Here is a 23,047-nt window from a genome sequence, read left to right on the forward strand (position 1 = left end):
ACCATATATATTGTTTGAGCAGGAGGCACTGAAGTTCCTCTTCTGGAACTTCTTTGAGAACACCTTGATAGATCACTTTGGATGTGGAGGTGACTCTCCATGGGCATGGCCAGGAGGGAGGCAGTGATGCAGAGAGAGAGTCACATAGCTCTGCAGGAGACATTGATGAGCAGGTGAACTTTGGGGCAAGAGTAGATGAGAGGCAGGGCAGAGGGGAAGTGAGGTTGTACCCCACGGGAGGCCACTAAAGCCCGTAAGGAAATGTGAACAAGAGATACAGTCCTGTGGCAGAGTGCCCAAAAGCCTTTTTTAATTTTAATTTTTAAATCAATAGGACTCTGTAATATTCCATTTTAAGTTATTTGTATTGCTGTCATGTAAACCCCTCGCAGATCCCAATCCTCCAGTTTGTGGGGTTTTTTTCCTTCGCAAGCAAGAACATGGCTAACTTTAAACCAGCTCAATGTATTATAAGATATGAAGCACATCAAAGAATTTAAAGAGCAGCTGGCTGTTCCCTGGTGACCCAGCTGGCTTGCCACTCCCCGCATCCGAAGCCCGGGAAGCCGGCTTCTGCTCAGCCTGTTGGCGAGGACACCCAAACATTCCTAAAGGAGGCTGTTGGACAGACAAAACTGGAGATGTCCACTGCATCAGCCTCATTCCAACATCTCCTGTGAGTGGCATGTGGGGAAGGAGGAAGGGGATCAGAGACCCACATTCTGGTCCTGAGCAGTAGACAGTAGGGGACGGCCACAGACAGAGCTCTGTGGACACAGGAGCTCAGAACCAAAGGTGACCCTGAGAAACGAGTCCCTACAAATGCACTTGAAGCCTCTAGGAAGGTCACCGGAGCTTCCCCAGCACATTGGAAGGGACTTGATTCAAGATTCATGAAAAATCTAGATTATATATTATTTTCTTTTCCCCATCCCTTAAGCTGTGGCTCCACTGGGCCTGTGAGATTAATGATCCGACCTGAAATAAGGGACAAGGACAGGGACAGAAGCTCTGAGGTCATTGCCTAATCAGCCAGCCAGTGCCTCCATTTAAATATAAGAGGCGGTCCATTCTCTAACAATCCTTGCATCAGGAAGTCCTTCAGTAACCTGGATCTAGGACTTTGGAATTAAGAAAGGGCTTTTTGAGATCCTCATTCACTCATTTTTATTTATCCCCCCCCCCCCCCACACACACACATTGGGATGCTAAACCAGGTGGGCCCCAGACCAGCAGCATCAGCATCAACCTGGGAAACCTGTTAACAATGCTAATTCTAAGGTCCCACCCCTGAACTACAAAGTCAGAAATTTAGGGCAGGGGGAATCTGCATTTTCACAATCCCACCAAGTGCTTCTGGTACATGCTCAACTTTAGAACAACCCTTCTAAGGGATATGCCCAAAGTCACAGATGGTTAATGAAAGAGCCAGAAGATTCCCGGTCCCTGTGCCTTTTATGTCTCATTCAGATCTCTTTCCTGAAATGTGGTCATTTCCGTCCTTTATGCACCAAGTAGTAATGTTTCATTCCAATTAACCCCGCATCTGTGCCCCGAGTGGTAGATTCTTGCGCTCTGCCCCTAGAATTAGGTCACTGTTGCAAAGATTTGTTTTTCCTCATTTCCACAAAGTCAACCCTGACTGTTGTTTTGGTGCTAGTCTTCATCCAATCATTTCCTCTGAAGTTGTAAAGGAGGGAATCACTCAGTCAACAGGAGTCCCATTTCTTTCTCAACCACTGTCTTGCCAGTAACTTCAATTCCTCTGTCCCTACTGGTACCAGTTCTAGGATGTGTCTTTTTTTTTTTTTTTTTTTTTTTTTTAAGTAGGCTTCACACCTAGTGTGGAACCCAACTCGGGGCTTGAACTCATGACCCTGACCTGAGCTGAGATCAAGAGTCAGATCCTTAAATGACCGAGCCACCCAGCGGCCCTAGGATGCCTCTTAACCCCAGTGCTTCAAGGTCATTCAGAGAAGGACTTAGGGACATTTTCTTGCTTCACGCTGTGGCCCAGCATCATGGAAGAGGCAGTGTACAATCTCAAGCTTCATCCAAAGGAGTACATGTTGACATCAGCTTATATAAATGGAGTCACTTCTTCCATTGTAACATTTTCTCCATTCTCTCCTAGTTATTCCCTTCCCAGCACCATAACAAATCCGTCCCCATAAGAAGCTGTGAAGATGTTTTAGGAGAGACCAAAAGAATGAGACTTCTAGTAGGACCTTCAAGACCAATGTGGGTATTTGTCCTCAAAGGAATCCACGGCCATCTTGTTCTTCTTGCGGAGTTAGGGCACCTTGTGACATACAGCACGTTCTCATGATCACCTACATGCTTCCAGATCAGTCTGGGCCCTTCTCTCTTGACACCCCTCACGGGATATCCTGGAACATCAATAATAGAGCCAAATTCCAAGACCACTAAATCATAGGAAAATCACAGGGGAAGAGTGGTGGCCCACTATGGAAGACACTGGTCTTGGGAAAAGTGAGTACAGGCTATCACCAGGCAATGATTAAGGGAATCACAAAATCTAGGCTGCTGGAAGTCTGAGACACAAAAGGAAGAGAAATACCAGCCAAAGCTGGGTTGGGTTAAAGGTAGGGCTGTCCGACACCCCCCTGAATGCTCAGTATTACGTCCTTGCATGTGAGTGAATGTCCTGTTTTAGGATTGTTTCTGCATGTTTGTTCTTTCTGCACATCACACCCTCTAGGGAGAGCCCTGCCACTGTGGTCCTTCCAGTTTTTTTTTTCTTTTTTTATAAAATTTTTAAACAAAATTGAGATCATATAGTATTTACAGTATATATGTATTTTCTCCATAGTTTATAACGTATTTTCCTGCCACTATACATTTTTATACATTAGTAATTTATTGTCCATGTAGAGTTTCATTGTAAAAAAAAAATAGGTAACATAATATAACCAACCAGTTGTCTGTTTGGAGGCATTTATATTCTTCACTGTATTGCCTTTGTAGTGCATTTTATCACTTTTCAACATAAAAATAATTGCATTTGTTCCACTTATTTTTAAGATTTTATTTTTTTAATGTTTATTTATGTATTTGAGAGAGAGTGAGAGTGTGTGTGTGCATGCATGCATGTGCATAAGCATTGGGGAAGCGCAGAGAGAGAGGGAGAGAGAGGATCCCAAGCAGGCTTTGGGCTGTCAGCACAGAGCCTGGCATGAGGCTCAATCTCATGACTCTGAGATCGTGACCTGAACCTAAATCAAGAATCAGATGTTTAATGACTGAGCCACCCAGGCGCCCCTAAGAATTTATTTTTGAGTAATCTCTACAGTCAGTGTGGGGGCTCGAACTTACAACCCCGGGATCAAGAATCACACACTCCACCTACTGAGCCAGCCAGGCACCCCTCTTTGTTCCATTTAATGTTCTGGTCCCGAATCCTATTTTATATGACTTTAATATTAGCCCATATAGATGGGTTCCCTTTCGTCACGTTTGTCTATGATATTTTTGCCCATTCCATTAATCTGCATGGTCATTTTCACCTTGGGGGTGTGTGTGTGCGTGTGTGTGTGTGTGTGTGTGTGTGTGTGTGTGTGTGTGCGTGCATGTGTATTATGTGTGTGTATGTGTGTGTGTGCATGTGTGTGTGAGATATATCACATATACATTCATTTTGTAAACAGCTCATGGGTAAATTTCTTTTTTTTCCCCACTTAATCTGAAAGTTTTTTGGTAGAGACTTTAAAGCCATTCACATCTATCATGATATAAGTTATACTTGGTCTTTGCTCTGTAGATTTATTTATGGTTTCTGTTTTCACTGCTTCCTGATTATTTCTCTCTCTCTCTCTCTCCCTCTGTTTACTATAGTAATCAAATTTACTTTCTCCTCCCATTTATAATTTGGAAATTACATACCTTTGTGTTTTTTACTTGGGTTTACTTAATTTAGGATGTACAGATATATTTGAATTCTATTTCTTCACTAAAAAAAACATACGTTTGCATTTTTAAAGTTCAAACAAGACTTTGTGTAAAGCAAAAAGTGAGTTTCCCCAACTTCATTGCCTCCGCACAGAGAACCACTGCCCTAACTCTGATGAGTATGTATCTGGACCTTTTTCTGTATGTGTGGGTGTGCGTGTGTGTGTGTGTGTGTGTGTGTGTGTGTGTGCGTGCGTGTAGATTTGCAGATTTTTGAAAAACACAAATAGGGTCAATATACACTGATGACTATTTGCTTTGTTATTTCATAGTGTGTTTCTTTGTAAATAAATGGATACAATACTGTATCAGTCCTAACATATTGTCACGTGTCATAGATTTTTGACAATTCATAGATTGTCACAGGAAATAGATTTACCTACTTTGTTTAACCATTCCTCTGCTCATAGATGTTTAAATAGATTCCTATTTTTCACTACTACACTTGAAACATCTTATTAAAATAAAAAAATATTCTCTTATCTCCATCTTTGTGAACCTGCTCCAGTATTGCTCAGTATTGACACCTAGAAGTGAAATTACTGAGTAAAAAAATATGTACACTTAAGTTTTTGATAGCTACGATCGAATTATCCTTCAAAATATTGTACCATTATACACTTTCAAAACTTGATGGGAGTACCTGTAGCCTCACATACTCACTAATGCTGGCTTTTAACCATCTCAAGGTTTTGCTATGTGATGACTGAAAATGGTATTATGGTGTTGCTGTAATTCATAGCGCACTGAGTGACAGTGAGACTATGAATCTTTTCATGTTTATTGACCATTTGGTTCTTTCTGTGAACTCCGTGTACTTTTATTTGCCCTGTACCACACGCGTTTTGCCCATTTGCTCGTTCTATTATTTATCTTTATTTTTTAGCCGCTGAAAACAACATGGATTTATTATTTCACCATTTCTGTGTCCTAATTCTTGGTCTGTTATATATGCTGAAATTACATATTCACTGAGTCTGTGTTATTTATTTACTTATATACTTATTTTTATAGTGATTTTTACCTGTTTATAGTGATGTTGGCCCTACAGAAGTTGAACATTCTGTAGTAATCATACATCTGTGCATCCTTCCTTCCAAAGCTTCTACGTTTCATGTCTTCCTTCCCTACCACACAATAGTAAAGACAGTCTACATTTTTTCAAAGTTACTTTTTAGTTCATATTTTAAATTTTACGTACAGTAAAATTCACTCTTTAGTGCACTACTCTATGAATTTTTTCGACCTCTTTTTTAAATTTTAGAGACAGGGAGAGAGAGAGCACGTGCGAGTGGGGAAGAGGGGAGGAGAGAGAGTGAGAATCTTAAGCAGGCTCCACACGCAGCGCAAAGCCCAACGCAGGGCTCCATCCCACAGCCCCGGGATCATGACCCTGGGCGGAAATCAAGAGTCGGATGTTCAACCCACTGAGCCACTCGTGTGGAATGAATTTTAAAAACTCATACAGGGGCGCCTGGGTGGCGCAGTCGGTTAAGCGTCCGACTTCAGCCAGGTCACGATCTCGCGGTCCGTGAGTTTGAGCCCCGCGTCAGGCTCTGGGCTGATGGCTCAGAGCCTGGAGCCTGTTTCCCATTCTGTGTCTCCCTCTCTCTCTGCCCCTCCCCCGTTCATGCTCTGTCTCTCTCTATTCCAAAAATAAATAAACGTTGAAAAAAAAATTAAAAAAAAAAAAACTCATACAGCCAAGTAACCGCCACCACACACAAGATATGGAACAGTTCTACAGATTCCTAAATTCATCCATGCCTCTCTTCCCACCCCCAACCACTGATCCGTTTTCTTTTCTTTTCTTTTTTTTTTTTTAATTTTTGTTAACGTTTATTTATTTTGGAGACAGAGAGAGACAGAGCATGAACGGGGGAGGGGCAGAGAGAGAGGGAGACACAGAATCAGAAGCAGGCTCCAGGCTCTGAGCCATCAGCCTAGAGCCTGACGCGGGGCTCGAACTCACAGACCGCGAGATCATGACCTGAGCTGAAGTCGGATGCTTAACCGACTGAGCCACCCAGGCGCCCCATGATCCGTTTTCTAGGATTTCTCATGTCAATGCGATCATGAAGTAGGTTTTATCTAACTTCCTTCACTTAGCATAATACATATGAGATTCATACATGTTGCAGCATGTATTCGCAGCTTGTTATTTTCATTGCTGAATAGTATTCCACAGCTTGTTGATCCATTCACCAACCAAAGGGCATTTGGGTTGTTTCTGGTTTGGGGCTATTATGAATAAAGACATTATGAACATTCACATAAAGGTTTTGGGTGAGTATACGTTTTCATCTCTCTTGGTTAAATCACTCAGAGAAGGACAGCTGGATCATGTAGTATGTGTATACTTAATGAACATCAAACTGTCTTCCAAAGTGACTGTACTATTTTGCCTTCCCACCTGCAGAGCATGAGACTTCCAGATGCTTGGCAGTTGGTATTGTCAGATTTCAAAAAAAATATTCTAATAAGAGTATAGTGGCAACTCGTTGTGGTTTGAATTTGCATTTCCCTCAACTAATGATGCTGAGCATCTTTTGTTGTATTTCTTTGCCATCCCTACGTGTTATTTGCTGAAGTGTCTGTTCAAATCTTTTGTCTGTTTTTAAGAGTGGGTTATTTATCTTTTAGTATTGAATTTTAAAAGTCCTTTAGATTTTTTCAGCACAAGTCCTTGGTCACATATATAACATGCCAACATTGTTCCCAGTGTGTGGCTTGTTTTCTCAATCTTTTTAACAGTGTCATTTACAGAGAAACGTTTAACTTTGAGGGACTCAAGTTTACAATTTGCCATTGTATATGGACCGTGCTTTTGGTATTGTATTGAAGAAATCTTTGCCTGACCCAAGTTCACAAATATTTTTTTTTTCTAGCAATTTTATAGTTTGGGATTTCACATTTAGGTCTATGATCCACTTTTAGTTACTTTCGTATAAGATGGAGGTGCTGAACTGAGGTCCAGTTTTTGCATATGGATATCCAATTGTTCGAGCACCAACGATTGAAAGTCCTCTCCTTTCTCCACTGAATTGTGTTTGCACCTTTGTCAAAAACCAGCTGGCCAATTTGATCTATTTCTGGACTCTTTCTTCTGTTCCATGAGTCCCGTGTCTATCTTTTTACCACATCACAGTACCACACTGTCCTGATCTCTGTAGTTCGACAATAGCTCTTGAAATCAGATAGTGTGAGTCCTACAACCTTGTTTTCTTTTCCAAAACTGATTATTTTAGTTCTTTTGTCTTCCCATATAAATTTTAGATATGCCATCTAACAACAACAAAATAATAACCCTACTGGATTTTGATTAGTCTTGCATTGATCCATACATTAGTTTTGGGAGAACTGGCACCTTCACAATATTGGGTCTTTCAATCCACGGACACAGTATTTATTTAGGTATTTGCTGTCTTTCATCAGAGTTTTATAGTCTTAATTACACAGAAAATGCATATTTTGTTAACTGTATCCTAAATATTTCATTTGCGGGGGGGGGGGGGGTGTTCCTAGAATGATGCTATTTTTGGTGATAAATAATACCGATTTTAATTTGGTTTTCTATTCGTTCACTGTGCATATATACAACTACTATTGATTTTTGCCTGTTGACCTTGTATCCTGCAATCTCACTGAAATACTCATTAGTTCTAGTAATTTTTTGATAGATTCTTTGGGATTTTCTAAGTAGACAATCATGTCCGAAAGTAGGCAGTTTTATTTCTTCCTTGCCAAGCTGTATACCTTTCCTTGTGTTATTGTCCTAGCTAAAACCTCCAGGGTAAAGCTGAATAGAGGTGGGAGAGTGAACATCCTTGGCTTGTTTCCAATCTCAGAAAAATCACTTGGTCTTTCATCATTAAGTTCAATGTACTTTTTTTTGATAGATGCCTTTTTATCAAATTAAGGAATTTTTTTCTATTGCTAGTTTCCTGGGTTTAAATTAAAAAAATGTTTTTAACGTTTATTTATTATTGAGAGACAGAGAGACACAGAGTGTGATCAGGGGAGGGGTAGAAAGAGGGGGAGACACAGAATATGAAGTAGGCTCCAGGTTCTGAGCTGTCAGCACAGAGCCTGACACGGGGCTTGAACTCACAAACTGCGAGATCATGACCTGAGCCGAAGTCGGTCGCCCAACCAACTGAGCCACCCAGGCGCCCCTAATTTTTTTTAACGTTTATTTATTTTTGAGACACAGAGAGAGACAGAGTATGAGCAAAGGAGGGGCAGAGAGAGAGGCAGACACAGAATCTGAAGCAGGCTCCAGGCTCTGAGCTGTCAGCACAGAGCCCTATGCGGGGCTCAAACCCATGAACCGGGAGATCGTGACCTGAGCTGAAGTCAGATGCTTAACTGACTGAGCCATCCAGGTGCCCCCCAGTTTTTTTTTTTAAACTGGGATACAGTTGACACTAGTTTTCTGAGTTTTTAATCGGGGGGATTTTGAATTTTGTCAAATACTTATTCTACATCTATTGAGATTATTACCCAGTACTTTAAAATTTGTATACTTAGATCTCTAATCCACCTAGAATGTATTTTTATATTGTATGTGGAAGTGAACTTTATATTCCCCCAAATGATTAACTAATTGTTGAAACCCTTTAACACATTGTCTATCATTTCCCCACTCATTTGAAATGTCACTTTTATCGTACATTGAACTCATAAATACATGTTTCTGGACCATCTCTTTTGTCCCATCAACTTATTGATCTGTTCCTCTGCCAATCTACACCGAGTCAATTACCAAAGCTTGGTGATATGTATTAATATCTGCTGGAAAATGTCATTCCTGCCATTTTTCTCTTTCAGGTGAATTAGAATCACCTTGCCAAATTTCATACAGAAGCCTGTCGGTATATTGTTCAGGACAGTGTTAAAATTATAAATTTGGGGGAATTATTATTCTTCTACAGCACTGAGCTTTTCTGTTAAGAAACAATATGTATTTCTCCAGGTCCCTTTGTATATGAACTTCAATTCCTTTGAATACTTTCCTTCATGGAGATCTTTATATAGTCATCTTAAAAATATCTTACTAGTTCAGAAGTTTCTCATTTTTCTTGGATTTTTCCATGTAGATGGAAAGAATCAGTTGCCCAAAGTGACAATTTTGTATCTTTCTTCCAATATTTATATCCTATTTTTTGCCTGGTTTTTTTTTTTCATTATTGCATTTAATGGGCATCTAGTTCAATGCTAAATGTGCTAGGAGCTATTGTTCCCCATTTTAATGGGAATGCTTCAAGTATTTCATGATTAAGCATTGTTTGTTGTAGATTTTTGGTAGAGAACCCTTTTCAAATGTAGGATGCTTTATTCTATGACCCATTTACTGAGACTTCCTTTTTAAAGTAGGAATGTGTATTGCATTTTGTTAACTCTTTTTGGGGGGCAACTATTGAGATAATCATCTCTTTTCTCTTCAGAGAATACAATGAATTCTATTATTGTATTTTCTATTTTTCGACTACTCTTGGTCTCCTGGGATAAGCTCAAGTTGGGCATGATGCAGTATTCTTTTAATATCTATAGATTTGATATGCTAACAATTTGTTTAGAAATTTTGTATTTATGTTCATCAGTGAAATTAACTTTCTTTTTTTAAATCTTGTGTTCATCTGATTTCAGAATTGGGATAATATCTACCTCTTAGATGAATTGGAAAGCTTTCAATCTGTTTTATGGGCTAGAACCATTTATATAACTTGGGAAATATCTTTTCCTTTGTTTTGGTAGCTTTAGATTGCAAAATTACTTGGGTCTGGTGCATGTTAATATATTTTTTTTTTTTTTTTAGATTTTAAATTATTTTCCATTTATTTTTGGGTGATGGTCCATAGGTTTTCTCCTGCTTATTGAACCAGCTTTGGCGATTTTATGGATCAAACGTTTCAATTTTTAATTGCACTTATTTAAAATTGCACATGGCAATCAGCTTTCCCCACATTTCTTGTCCCTTTGTTATTTATATCTTCCCCTTTTTTCCCCCTTACCCTCATTCACCAAGAATTCATCTGTCTTATTGGTCTTGACAAGGTAGTAGTAATTGGTTTTAGTGATGACGCCCAATCTTTCTTATTTCGTTAATTCCTACTTTTGTTCTTATTCTCTTTCCTTTTATTTCTTTGGGCTTATTTTTCCCTATTTCTAGCTCTCGAATCAAACGCTTAGTTTGTTTATTTCCACAATTTCTGTTTTCTACAAGCACTTAAGGCTGTAAATCTTTCCATTTGCACCATGTTGGCAGTGTGCACTGATCTTGAAATGTAGTGTGCTCATTTGTTCATTCCTAAGTAGTTTGTAATTTCAATTTTAATTCCTCCTTAATCCAAGTTAATTAGAAGTGTGCTTTCTCGTTTTCAAGAGGACAGAGTTTGTGTGTGTGTGTGTGTGTGTGTGTGTGTGTGTGTGTGTGTGTGTATCACCTTTTACTATTTTTTTTTTTTTGTCGTTAAAGAATTTTCTGCATTTGGTCAGTGAATGTAGGTGTATAATTTCTACTCTATAAAACGCTATCGAAATTTTCTTTGAAAATATCCCATGTCTGTCAAAAATACACGTATCTCCATTATTTCTTGAGCGTAAAGTTTCTTAACAATGTTAATTGACTCTTCTGTAGCCTTTTTAAAATGCCTACTTAAAATATTAATTTGGTTTCCTTTGTTACATCTGTTTCTGTTAGTTCTTAATCTCTGGGTCATTTTTGTTTCAGGAGTTTTAGGCGCATAGCTCTTTAGGGTTTGGGACTTCTCATTCTTTGACTGCTGACACTCTGGGCTAATTCATGCATCTTATTTTTGTTTTCTGTTTACCATGTTTTGTTATTTATTATGTCTCCTTTTTCTCCTTTACCCTTTTGATGAATTGATGACATTTTCCTTTTTTTTTTTTTTTTTTTTTTTTGTCTTATATGGTTAGGGAGTTATATACCCTATTCCAATTTTCCTCGGGGTTACTCTAATTTTTAAGCACATACTTAAACTTGTTTTATAAAATCAGTACCTTCAATTAATGAATACAGCTAAGCTTCCCTCTGAATAAGTCGAGAACCTTTTCATGCTTTTACTTTTCTCCTTTGTCCCTGCTCCCTCTCAAGTAAGACCCCATTAGAGATTGTAATTCCAGATTGTACTCCCCCCCACACACTCTCCTCAACCAATAATGATTTTAAATTTCACTACAAGTTTTGCCGTGTTTTGTGTCCCTCATGCCTTCCTCTTTGATTCATTTTTCATTTTCCTGAAATGCACTGTTTAGTCATTCGTCCAGAGAGGATGCTCGAGTGGTATACTTTCTGAACCCTTACATTTCTGAAAGTGTTTTTATTTTGCGCTCACACTTGAATGATGAGTTCACCTGGGTATAGAATTCTAAGTTCAAAATAATTTTCCTTCAGAACCTTGAAAGCTTTGCTCCATTGTCTCCCTGAATCCATTGTTGCTGAAGAGAAGTTTTCCATTCTAATGGCCATGTCCACCACTGTGCTCCTATTCGGGGACTAGAGAGCAGATTAAAAGGGACATCCAACTGGATGTTCCTGGGGCTGGGTCCCCAGTTGATGTCTCTTCTCAATCACTCATTCATGTAGCAAGTATTTTTGTGCCTGTCATGTTCCAAGCTCTGTAGTGGGATTTGTTTTGAAAGAAAATATTGCATGCACACAGAAAAGCACGGAGAGTAATGTAGCACACAGGAATGTACCCATCATCCGTATTGAGAAATCTTACCATTTTGCCTTGTTTGCTTCAGGTTTTTAAAAAACAAACAAAACGCTAAAGAATTCATTGAAATCCCATTCCTTTTCCTTCCGAACCGGAGATAACTGCCCAAGATTTTGGGTTTATCATACTCATTTATGGATTATACTTGTCATATATGGATATACTATGGCCATATACGGATAAACAATATATAGTAACTAATATAGTGCTTACGACATGCCTACAGATAGTCTAATTACATTACATACATTAACTACTTAAGTTCTCACCACGACTCCGTGAGGGAGGCACTATTACTATCTCCTTTTATTAATGAGAAGTTACTTAATTAAGGTCACACAGCAGCTGACCAGCTAAGCGACAGCAGCAGAACCTGGCAGCTTGGCCATGGAGTTTGTGCCATTAACAACTATAACATGCTAATTTGGCAATAACTCCCATGTACTTAACCTTTGTGTAAATGCTAATCATATTAGACACACTCTTCTCAAATCTTAGGTTGGTTGGTTTTTTGTTTTTGTTTTTTTTTTCCTGCCCTGACTACTGAGCAGAAAACATTATCCATGATCTGGCTAGCGTGCGTTCATAATTTACTTTTACCAACACATAGTACTGCCTTGCATTTTTATGAATCTTTAGATTGCTTCAAAAGTCTGTAGCAAATGTGACACCAAACATACTTGCAGCTCTGTCCGGGGGCCAAGGACAAGAATTATTTCTAAGTCACAGGGGATACACACTGTCATCCTTACCAGTTATTGTCAAATTGCTGCCCAGACTTCTGTTTTTCCGTGTGAAAGAAGAAAGTCTTATGCCTTGTGCCACGATCTGTTTTTTTTTTTTTTTTTAATTTTTGTTTAACGTTTATTTATTTTTGAGACAGAGAGACAGAGCATGAACGGGGGAGAGTCAGAGACAGAGGGAGACACAGAATCTGAAACAGGCTCCAGGCTCTGAGCCATCAGCACAGAGCCCGACGCGGGGCTTGAACTCACGAACTGCGAGATCATGACCCGAGCCGAAGTCGGACGCTTAACCGACTGAGCCACCCAGGCGCCCCTTGTGCCACGATTTGAATCTGGCTTATTAGATTCCACTTATATTGCTGAACTATTGGGCTATTATACTGTAGAACCTTCTATCACCTGCTTTTTTTTTTTTTTTTTTTTTTTTTTTTGGTCTGTCTTAATACAGACACCTCAGTTGGGCCTTTGCTCTCAGTCTCATTACGTAAAAATATTTACCAATTATTTGCTATGTGCTAATTCTTCCTGTCGATGGTTATTTTTTGAAGCCCACAACACTGCAGGCACTGAAAAGTATTTGAAACTAGTCCCATAAAGGCTCACCTGTTTTTCATAAGGTCATGTGTACTTCACTTAGACTTGTAAGTTAACACGAGCCTGAACATACCAGGCAAGACGGCCAGCTGTGTCTAAAAGAAACCTGACAGCTAAAAACGCAGGCGCTTTTTACTAAGAGTTGAAACTGAATGTAAAACAATAGACTTAAATGATTAGATTATGTGAAATAGAAAATACTTGAGGGGTGTCTGGGTGGCTCAGTCGGTTAAGCGTCCAACTTCAGCTCTGGTCACCATCTCCAGGTTCGTGGGTTCGAGCCCCGTGTCAGGCTCTGTGCTGACAGCTCAGGGCCTGGAGCCTGCTTTGGATTCTGTGTCTCCCTCTCTCTCTGCCCCTCCCCTGCTCATGATCTGTCTCCCATGATCATGATCTGTCCATGCTCATGATCTGATTTGTCTTAAAAAAAATAAACATTAAAAAAATACTTGATTTTTATAGTTTAATACTAAATTTTAAAAATACTTTAAAATACTTAATGTCTTATTATCATGATACTAAAAATTTATTATACATATAATTATATGTAGCATTTTGAGAAACTCTACCAAGACTTGGAATTCCTGTCCTCCAGGAATTACATATACACATATGTCACTTTTTAAAAAACTCTTTTGGGGCGCCTGGGTGGCTCAGTCGGTTGGCCGTCCGACTTCGGCTCAGGTCACGATCTCGCGGTCCGTGAGTTCGAGCCCCGCGTCGGGCTCTGGGCTGATGGCTCAAAGCCTAGAGCCTGCTTCCGATTCTGTGTCTTCCTCTCTCTCTGCCCCTCCCCCATTCATGCTCTGTCTCTCTTTGTCCCAAAAAATAATAAATAAACATTAAAAAAAAATTTTTTTTTAAAAATAAAAAAATAAAAAACTCTTTTATTCTGCTGCTCGGCCAGGGATGCCTCTCCTGACTGCAAACACTTCAGACTCATAGATCTGACAGCTGGTTCAGCATCTCCAATGAGATGTCCACAGAGCACCTCAAAGTCTCCAAAACCAAATTCCCACTTTCCCTCTCCCATACCCTGCTTCTTTGAAAGTCTTCTTTCTCTCAAAAAAAAAAAAAAAATTCTCCCAGTTACTGGGCTGAAATTCTTGGGAGTCCTTCGTGAGTCCTTCCCTTCTCTTGTAGCCTGCGCCTAACATATGGGCAAGCAGGTATCCCACACGCTCACTGCAAAAGACATCCAGACTCGGACCACGTCTCTCCATCTTCCCCGCTACCACTCTGGTCTAAGGCATCATCATCTTTTGCTTGGATTTCTGCAGTGGCTAACTCATCCTCTCCTGCCTCCACTCCTGCCCACACTCTAGTCTGTTTGCTACACAGCCACCAGGGTGAACCTTTAAAAAGTAATTCAGATCATGGCACTGCTCAGAATTCTTAAGACTTGCCATCCCTCTTTACATGGGTTTATAAGGTCAAAGATGATCTGCCTCCCACCCATCCAGATCCCTGAACTCGTCCCTGCTCTTATCATCTCTTTGCCTTCACTTACCCTGCTTCAGCCTTGAACTGGCAACATAATGACTCCCCAAAGATATCCACATCCTAAAACCCAGAACCCATGAATGTGTTACATTGTTATAGTAGTCTGACTAAATATGCTGGCGGTTTGTATTAGGGCATTGGCAGGGAAGATAAGAGTGAATGATCAAGATATATTCTGAAGGTAGAATTAACCAAACATGAAGGTGAACTAAATGCAGGGGCTGAGACGGAGGTGTCAGGGATGACCCCCCCCCCCCCCCCCCGTTTCCTGGCTTGAAGGACAAGCTGGACGAAAGTGCTATTTCCTAAGACAAGAAAGAATGCAGGAGGAGTAGATTTGGGGTAACCACCACAAATACAGCTTTTGAATATATTCAGCTTGTGCTAACGATGAGACACCACAACTATCAAGTACTCAGAGGAATTCAGGACTACCTGACCTCTCTGGAAAACAGACCTGGTGTAGAGATTATAATTTCCTAAGTTGTTGGTATACGGGCGTACCTAAAGTCAAGGAACATGTTCAAAATTACCTAGGGAGAGGAGATAAAATTGAGAGAAGAGGGCACTGTATAGAATTCTGCAGAACGTTACGCTTTAAACATTAGGTAAAGGAGGAGAAATGAGCAATTAAGACTGAGGAGGAACAGTTAGAAAGATGGAAATAAGCCCAAAAGAATGCAGTTTCACAGAAGCCAAAAGAGAATGTTTCAAGGATTACTCAACTGCCCTTGAGACTTCTAGTAATTTGAGGATTGGATTTAGCAACAAGGATCAATGTTTTTTTTTTTAGAAAAGAGGGTTTGTTTTTTTTAATTGTAAAATATACACAAAATGTACCGCTTTAACCATCTTTAGGTATACAGCTCAGTGACATTAAGTATACTCACGCTGTTGTATGCCAATGTTGCTCTTAGCAAGAATTTCTGCAGCAGTGCGAGGGCTAAATTTTGGAGCGATTTTCATAAGATGTGGGGTAAGGAATTGTTGAGAATACAGAACGTATTTGGCTCTTGAGATGCCTAGCTTTGAAAGGGAATGTGGCTATGTGGCAATAGCTACAGAAGAATGGAGAGTTGAGAGACAAACTTTTTTTTTTTAATGTTTATTTCTGAGAGAGAGAGAGAGACAGAGCTCGAGTGGGGAGGGGGCAGAGAGAGAGGAAGACACAGAATCCGAAGCAGGCTCTACGCTCTGAGCTGTCAGCACAGAGCCCGATGTGGGGCTTGAACCCACAACCCCCAAGATCATGACTTAGAGCGAAGTCGGACGCTTAATGGACTGAGTCACCCAGGTGTCCAACTTTTTTTTTTTTTTTTTGAGATATTAGTCCATGACTGAATGTTGATTCAAATTATTCTACAGAGGAGAGACAGAAAATACTGGAGAGAGAGGGCATATGTTATGGATTGCGGACTCTGAGGGGCCAGAACTCATGAGAATGAGCTGGCTTTTGCCAAAGGGTAGGAAGGAAGGTGCACAGATGCAAACAGGTTTGCAATATTTCTGGGAATGCACAATATCTGTTTGAGATTGGTAATCATGAATGAATAGTGATACTAACCTGTTTATATATTCCTGTTCATGTATGCCCTATTTATAGACTGTCTACTATGTGCCTCCTGTGAGCCATTTGTGACCAGAGGGACAGGTCAGCCTCTCAAGGCCTTCAGGAATATCTCTTTGATGTTGCTCCTGGAAACTTCGGAGTGGGCTTAGGAAGATATTGTTTTCTGTAACATTTATTTCAAGACCACAGTATCCAATCTGCTGAGAAATGGCCCTTTTTCTACTTTCCATTTCAAATAACCCCCCCATTCTGCTTCCAGAGCCAATTCCTGAGAGGTTACTAATGTGCACCGGTTACAGAATAGCTCACATGATAGAATACCATCTGTATAGAGACCCAAAGTCTCTCATCACCTTGAACAACTGACACCCTGTTCATTATCCAGTGAATCCCTTAATCCCAAGAAAGCACCATCAACAAGAAGAAAACTCCCCTCCCTTCACAGAGGAACTATCTACGTATACGGCATCTCCTCTCTGCAATTTCCTCCAATTCTGCTGCTTCTCAGCCAGAGAAGTCCCCCAGGAGGTCCTCAGCAGTTAGAAACTGGGTGTCTTGCCCTGGGACCGGATGAGCTTCTTCAGTAACTCCCAAACTAGTATTCACGTTTCAACCCCAAGCCCCTCATTTGCATTGCTTTCCCCAAAATTCAAGAGGATCCGATCATCTAGACAATTTGCAATAGCAGCACCACAGCCATAAGGGAAGGAAAACACAAGCAAATATCTGCACTACAATATAAACCCCATGAGGGCAGGAAGTTTTCATTTTTTTTTGTTGTTGTTTTTCACTGATGAAACTCCCAACCTAGAAGAATGCTTGGTATATGGGAGGCCATAAGTGTGAACTGACCGAATGAATGAAATATCTAGATTATAGGCCAATGCTACAGCAGAACTTCACCAGCAAAATAATTTTTTCCAGATCCTAATAACATTCATTAAAAAATAGCTTCTTTTCCCGGTACCAATTACCTTAAACACAGAGGCACCTCCATTTTTTCAGAAAAATCTTCCTTTAGGTGATTACCTATGCAAAGGTAAATACTACCTTTTCTACACTGTTGATAGGAAGCATCCTGTCATCCAGGGAAAGCCCCTTTTGGAAAATTTGGCTTTCAAGAAATCACGTTGGAATTATAAAGTATTTAGAACTGAATGACAAGGAAAGCACTCTTTTGAAAACTTGTGGGATACAAATAAGGGAAGGGCAATTTCTCTTCAAGATTTCATGGCCCAAATTACATTTTAGAAAATAAGAGAGGCACCTGCTCTAATTATTTCTAAATTATATTTTAATTTTTTTTTTCAAACGTTTATTTATTTTTGGGACAGAGAGAGACAGAGCATGAACGGGGGAGGGGCAGAGAGAGAGGGAGACACAGAATCGGAAACAGGCTCCAGGCTCTGAGCCATCAGCCCAGAGCCTGCCGCGGGGCTCGAACTCACGGACCGCGAGATCGTGACCTGGCTGAAGTCGGACGCTCAACCAACTGCGCCACCCAGGCGCCCCTCTAAATTATATTTTAGAAAATAAGAGCGGTTAAGCAACCGACTTCTGCTCAGGTCATGATCTCAAGGGTTGTGGGTTCAAGCCCCACATTGGGCTCTGTGCTGACAGCTCAGAGCCTGGAGCTGCTTCCAATTCTGTGTCTCCCTCCCTCTCTGCCCCTCCCCCTCCCCCACTCCCTCTGTCTCTCAAAAATAGTAACTGTTTAAAAAAAGTTATTTAGAAAATAAGAAAGATTCGAAATTAATGTAATACATATTTGAAAAAAAATTTTTTAACGTTTATTCATTTTTGAGAGACAGAGAAAGAGCATGAGCAGGGGAAGGGCAGATAGAGAGGGAGACACAGAATCCGAAGCAGGCTCCATGCTCTGAGCTGTCAGCGCAGAGCCCGATGTGGGGCTCGAACCCACAAACCATGAGAACATGACCTGAGCCAAAGTCGGTTGCTTAACCGACTGAGCCACCCAGGCACCCCTAACATAGTATTTAAATTAAAAACTCTTTTTTAAAAAAGGAATAAAACATTAAACTCAACACAAGTATGAGAGGTTAATAAAAACAAATGCTGAAATTAAGCAAATATCTATCCATATATATATACATATATATATGTATTTAATTTTTTTAATGTTTATTTTTGAGAGAGACAGACAGAGTACGAGTAGAGTTGAGGGGCACAGAGAGGAGGGAGACACAGAATCTGAAGCAGGCTCCAGGCTCCGAGATGTCAGCACAGAACCTGACGCAGGGTTCAAACTCACAAACCGTGAGATCATGACCTGAGCTGAAGTCAGACGCTTAACCGACTGGGCCACCCAGGCACCCCGTAACAAATATATATATTTAAAAAGAAACATACGATCAACAAAAGCTGAGCTATGTGAAAGGACTAGAGACAAACCTCTACAGGTTTATTTAAAAATAAAGAGAAACCTCTGTTCAGACAAAAAAGAAAAAATAATTCACAAATATATCAGGAATGGAAAATAGGATACAACTACAGAAGTTTTAAAAAATAAGAGAAGGCTATGAACTATATACCAAAATTTTGAAGGCTTAAGCGTAGCATCTAATTTTTAAAGAAAAGTGTGAATTAGCAAAATTGACTCAGGAAGAAATTGACAACCCAAATAAATTAACAATCATTAGATAAATTGAGTTGAATTTTCAAAATACCATAGTTTCACAGATGAGATTTTCCAAACACTCAAGGAACGAATAATACCTATCTCATATGAACTGTTATAGAAAATGCAAAAAGGGATATTTCCAAATGCATTTTATGAGGACAGTATAACACTGATACCAAATATGGACAAAGGCAGTGCAAGAAAAGAAAATTATAAGCCCAAATCACTTATGAGCAGAGGTGCTAAAATAAAAAAGAATTCATAAGTTATGTGGAGTGTACAAAAAACCAATAGTACATTATAGCAAAACAAGGTATATCTCAAAGAATGCAAGGATAGGTCCATATTCTAAAAATCCATCCGTGACCCATTGCGTTAACATCACAAAGACCTATGATCATCTCAATAGTTTTAGAAAAAGCACTTAATAAAATTCAGTATTCATTGCTAGGTTTTAAAATATTCCTACTTTGAACTCAACTGGGACAGACGGGAACTCCTTCACCTGATAAAAGGGCTTCTACCAAAAACATAAAACAAATACCATGAACAATAATGACACATTAGAGATATTATCAATGAGATAGGAACAGGGAAACAATCTTGCTGTCATTCTTACTATTTGATGTTATATTGGAGGTTCTAGCCCCTCCAATGAGATAAGGGGACAGGTATCGAGTGTTATTTACAGATAAAATGATTAGCTATATAAAAATACAAGAGAAACTGCAAATAAACTATTTAACTAACAAGAAAATTCAGTATGTTTGCTAAAACAAGACTGTTCCAAAATTCAGTAATATTTCCAGACAATATCAATAACCAATTAAAAAATTTAAAAATGATCCCACTTATAATAGCAACAAAAGCCGTAAGGTACCTAGGAATACATCTAACAAAGAAGGACTTGAGTTTTTATAAATAAACTATGTTATTTATAAATAACTGTTATTGAAGGATATGAAGAAATCAGAGTGATATTAAGGTATTAGATGACTCAATTTTATAAAGACATCACATCTCCCCAAATTTAACCTATAAATTTAACTCGGGAAAATACCAAAAAGGTTTTTCAGTGGAAGTTGACACACTGATGCTAAAGTTAACATGGAAAAATAGAAGTCCAAAAACAGCCAGTACAGTTTTCAAAATGAACAAAGGTGGGGGGAGGGGGAAAGCCCTTCTAGACATGAAGACTTGTTATAAAGCCATAAGAATTAAAACAGTGTGGTATTGGCTCAGAACTGGTTTGATCAGTGGAAGAGGACAAGGTAGGAACATATCCATGAATATATGAAAGTTTAATTTTCATCATGGTGGCATGAAACATTAATGGGGAATGGAAGACTGTCCAGTAAATCAAGTCAGGAGAACAGGTTTTCCGTACTGGGAAGGAGGGAAAGGGAGAGTAAAATTAAGTTCCTATTTTACACCATTCAAAAAATAAGTCCCAAAGGGATCCGCTTTATAAGTGTGGAGAGCAAAACTTTAAAATATTAAGGAACAAAATGCTATTTTTATGGTACCAGGTATGCAGAGAATTCTTTCATAAGATACAAATAACACAAATTATAAAGAGATCAAGGAATATGACTGCATTTTACATTTTCTATAGTACCGAAGACATCAAAAGCAGTCAAAAGACGAGCCACAGACTGAGATAATATAATGTTTATACGTATGAACGCCTATAAAACAAGAGGAAAAAAAAATGAAAACATATACAGCCCGTTGGAAAAATGGGTGAGGTCTGTAAAAAAAAACAAATCACAGACTTGAAACCTTAATAGCAAATCAATATATGAAGAAGTGCTCAACGCCACTAGCAGTGAGGGAAATGCAAATAAAACAACAAGAGACTGGGTTTTCCAAACCTCAAATTGTCAGAAATTAGAAAATTCTGAATGTAGAAAGTGATGTGAGGGAAACAACTCTTACACACTGCTGGTGGATGTGTAAATTGAAGAACCATTTGGCAGTCTCTAATAAAACCGAAATTGTGTGTGTAGCCTAGCAATTCCCCATCTAGGCAGATTCAGAGAGAAATTCTCACGTATGTGCAAGGGACACACGTACACGCATGTTCGTATTAGCATTGCCCCCAATATTGGCAGCAGCTTAAATATTCATCAATAGGGGAATGAATAAACAGGGCACATTTATATGCATGGATCTACAATATAGCAATTAAAATGAATGAACTGATTTATATTTATCCACATGGAGATAAAGAATAAAAACATTCCATGAAGAAAAAAAAAAAAGCAAGTCAGAATACGTACAGTCTAACACCACACATGTATATTTGAAAAAGCAAATGAAACAGTATTCTGTATTCTTATAGGTTCATGCGTAGTAGAAGTATAAAACCTAGATTGGAAAGTTACATACTAAATTCATGATAGTGTTTGCTTTTGGAGAAAAAGGTGAAGAATGGTTTGGGGGAGGAGTACAAAGGGACTTCAATTTAGTCAGAAATCTTGACTAGTTCAATTAAAAAAAAAAAAAAAAAGACCAGCAGATACGGCAAAATGTTAACATTCACTAATTACATGACAGGTACACGGATGCTTGTGATATACTCTCTGCATTGTTAAAGATCTGTACGTTTTTTCCAAATAATAAAATGAAAAGCAGCTAGTAAAGAATGCTCTGACACAAATTTAACCTGTGTAGATAAACTGAGTTAATTGTCTAAAATGTTGAGGCCAGGAACTTTATAACAGTTACCTGGTTTAGAATGGCATCTCCATAAAACTAACATAGCTGATAATATTAATGAAACTACTGAGATGAATAAAGCAGATTCTATAGGTAACAACATGGATAGTTGTCAAAATCATATTGAGGAGAAAAAGTGAGTGGCAAAATGACATGTATATTACTGTACCATTTATAAAGAAAATTTAAAACACATAAGCATCAATCTATATTTACATATAAATACATATAAGTAATTAGGCAATAAAGGTATAGTAAGAACTGCTGTAAGAATATACTCTTTATGATGCTGATAACCTAGGGATGCAAGGAGGCAGAAAGTTGAATTGGAGAGAGAGATAAAGTGACATTCAACTCTCTCTGCAATCTTTAATATAAATTAAAAAACCCTGAAGCAAATAAGTTACATTTGATTATTCTAGGAAGCAATTACACGAATATATGTTATTCTTGATATATATGTATTTTTAATTTCCAAAAGAAAAAGTACTGGAGAATTACAAATAAAATGCATATAATTCAACACTATATAGTAAAGCTTGTGTGCATCAAAAACCGTGCTGGGACTATTTTTGGAAATCATCCTGCTTGCCTTTCTATGCGTTTTTGATTTTTTAAAAATCAAAGGAGGAAAAAAAAAATGAAAGCAATGAAGAAATGCAAAAAAAAAAAAAATTAAACATATACCTTATTATATAAAAAGAACCCCCCCACACACACAGTCACAATGAGCAATTCTATATCATTTGTTGCATTTTCTTATTTTTAATTTTTGTCAAAAGAAAAATAAAAGATGTTGCCTAATTGGAAACGTGACTTTCTATTATTAAAATTGTGGGAGTCCATTTTAATGTGTTTATCTCGCTGCTAGTCTATAATTTATATTTCAGCGTGGAAATTTGTTTGTATGCCTGTGACAGGTTAATGCAGTTTAAAGATGCATTTTTCTTTCGTTGGTTGAATAGTTAAATCGTTACTCAAAGGATTTTAAGTTTCAATTTCAACCATGAGAGGATTCTTTGCTGTTTCAAGGTTAGAACTGTTTCTGGTTCGAAATGCTATTAATTAATGGCTACGTAGTGGATCTATTTAGGGAATTGGTACCGACTCCGGATTACAGTGGAACTGTTAAATGAGAAAACTTTTTTTTTGATGCAGACTTGGGGATATTTTAAATTCGGTCTGAGAGCGGCGGACAGAAATGAAATGTAATTCCAGCCCGCTTAACTAACAATCGTAATTATGAATCGAAAGACAGATCAGGTATTAGCATTTTTTTTTCCTTAAAAAAAAAGTTTCGCGGACTCCGCCGGACACCCAGCTGGCGGAGGACCAGCGGGCGGGGAGGGGGGGTGGGGGGGCGCGAAGCCGGCAGGCTGCCCAGAAGTTACGATCGGGGAGTTTTCTCTTTATTAAAATTACCTGGCTCACCAGCAGAGGCAAGAAAGCGAAGACAAGATAATTTCTTAGGCTGTTAAAAATGACTTAGCCCGGTGGGCCCCGCGTTCCGAGGGGGTGTCCTGCGGGCCGGGGCGGGTCCCGCCGCCCCCGCGGGCTCCGG

The sequence above is a fragment of the Herpailurus yagouaroundi genome, unplaced genomic scaffold, assembly GCF_014898765.1.
Source record: "Herpailurus yagouaroundi ecotype Mexico unplaced genomic scaffold, PumYag 100, whole genome shotgun sequence".
Taxonomy (NCBI): domain Eukaryota; kingdom Metazoa; phylum Chordata; class Mammalia; order Carnivora; family Felidae; genus Herpailurus; species Herpailurus yagouaroundi.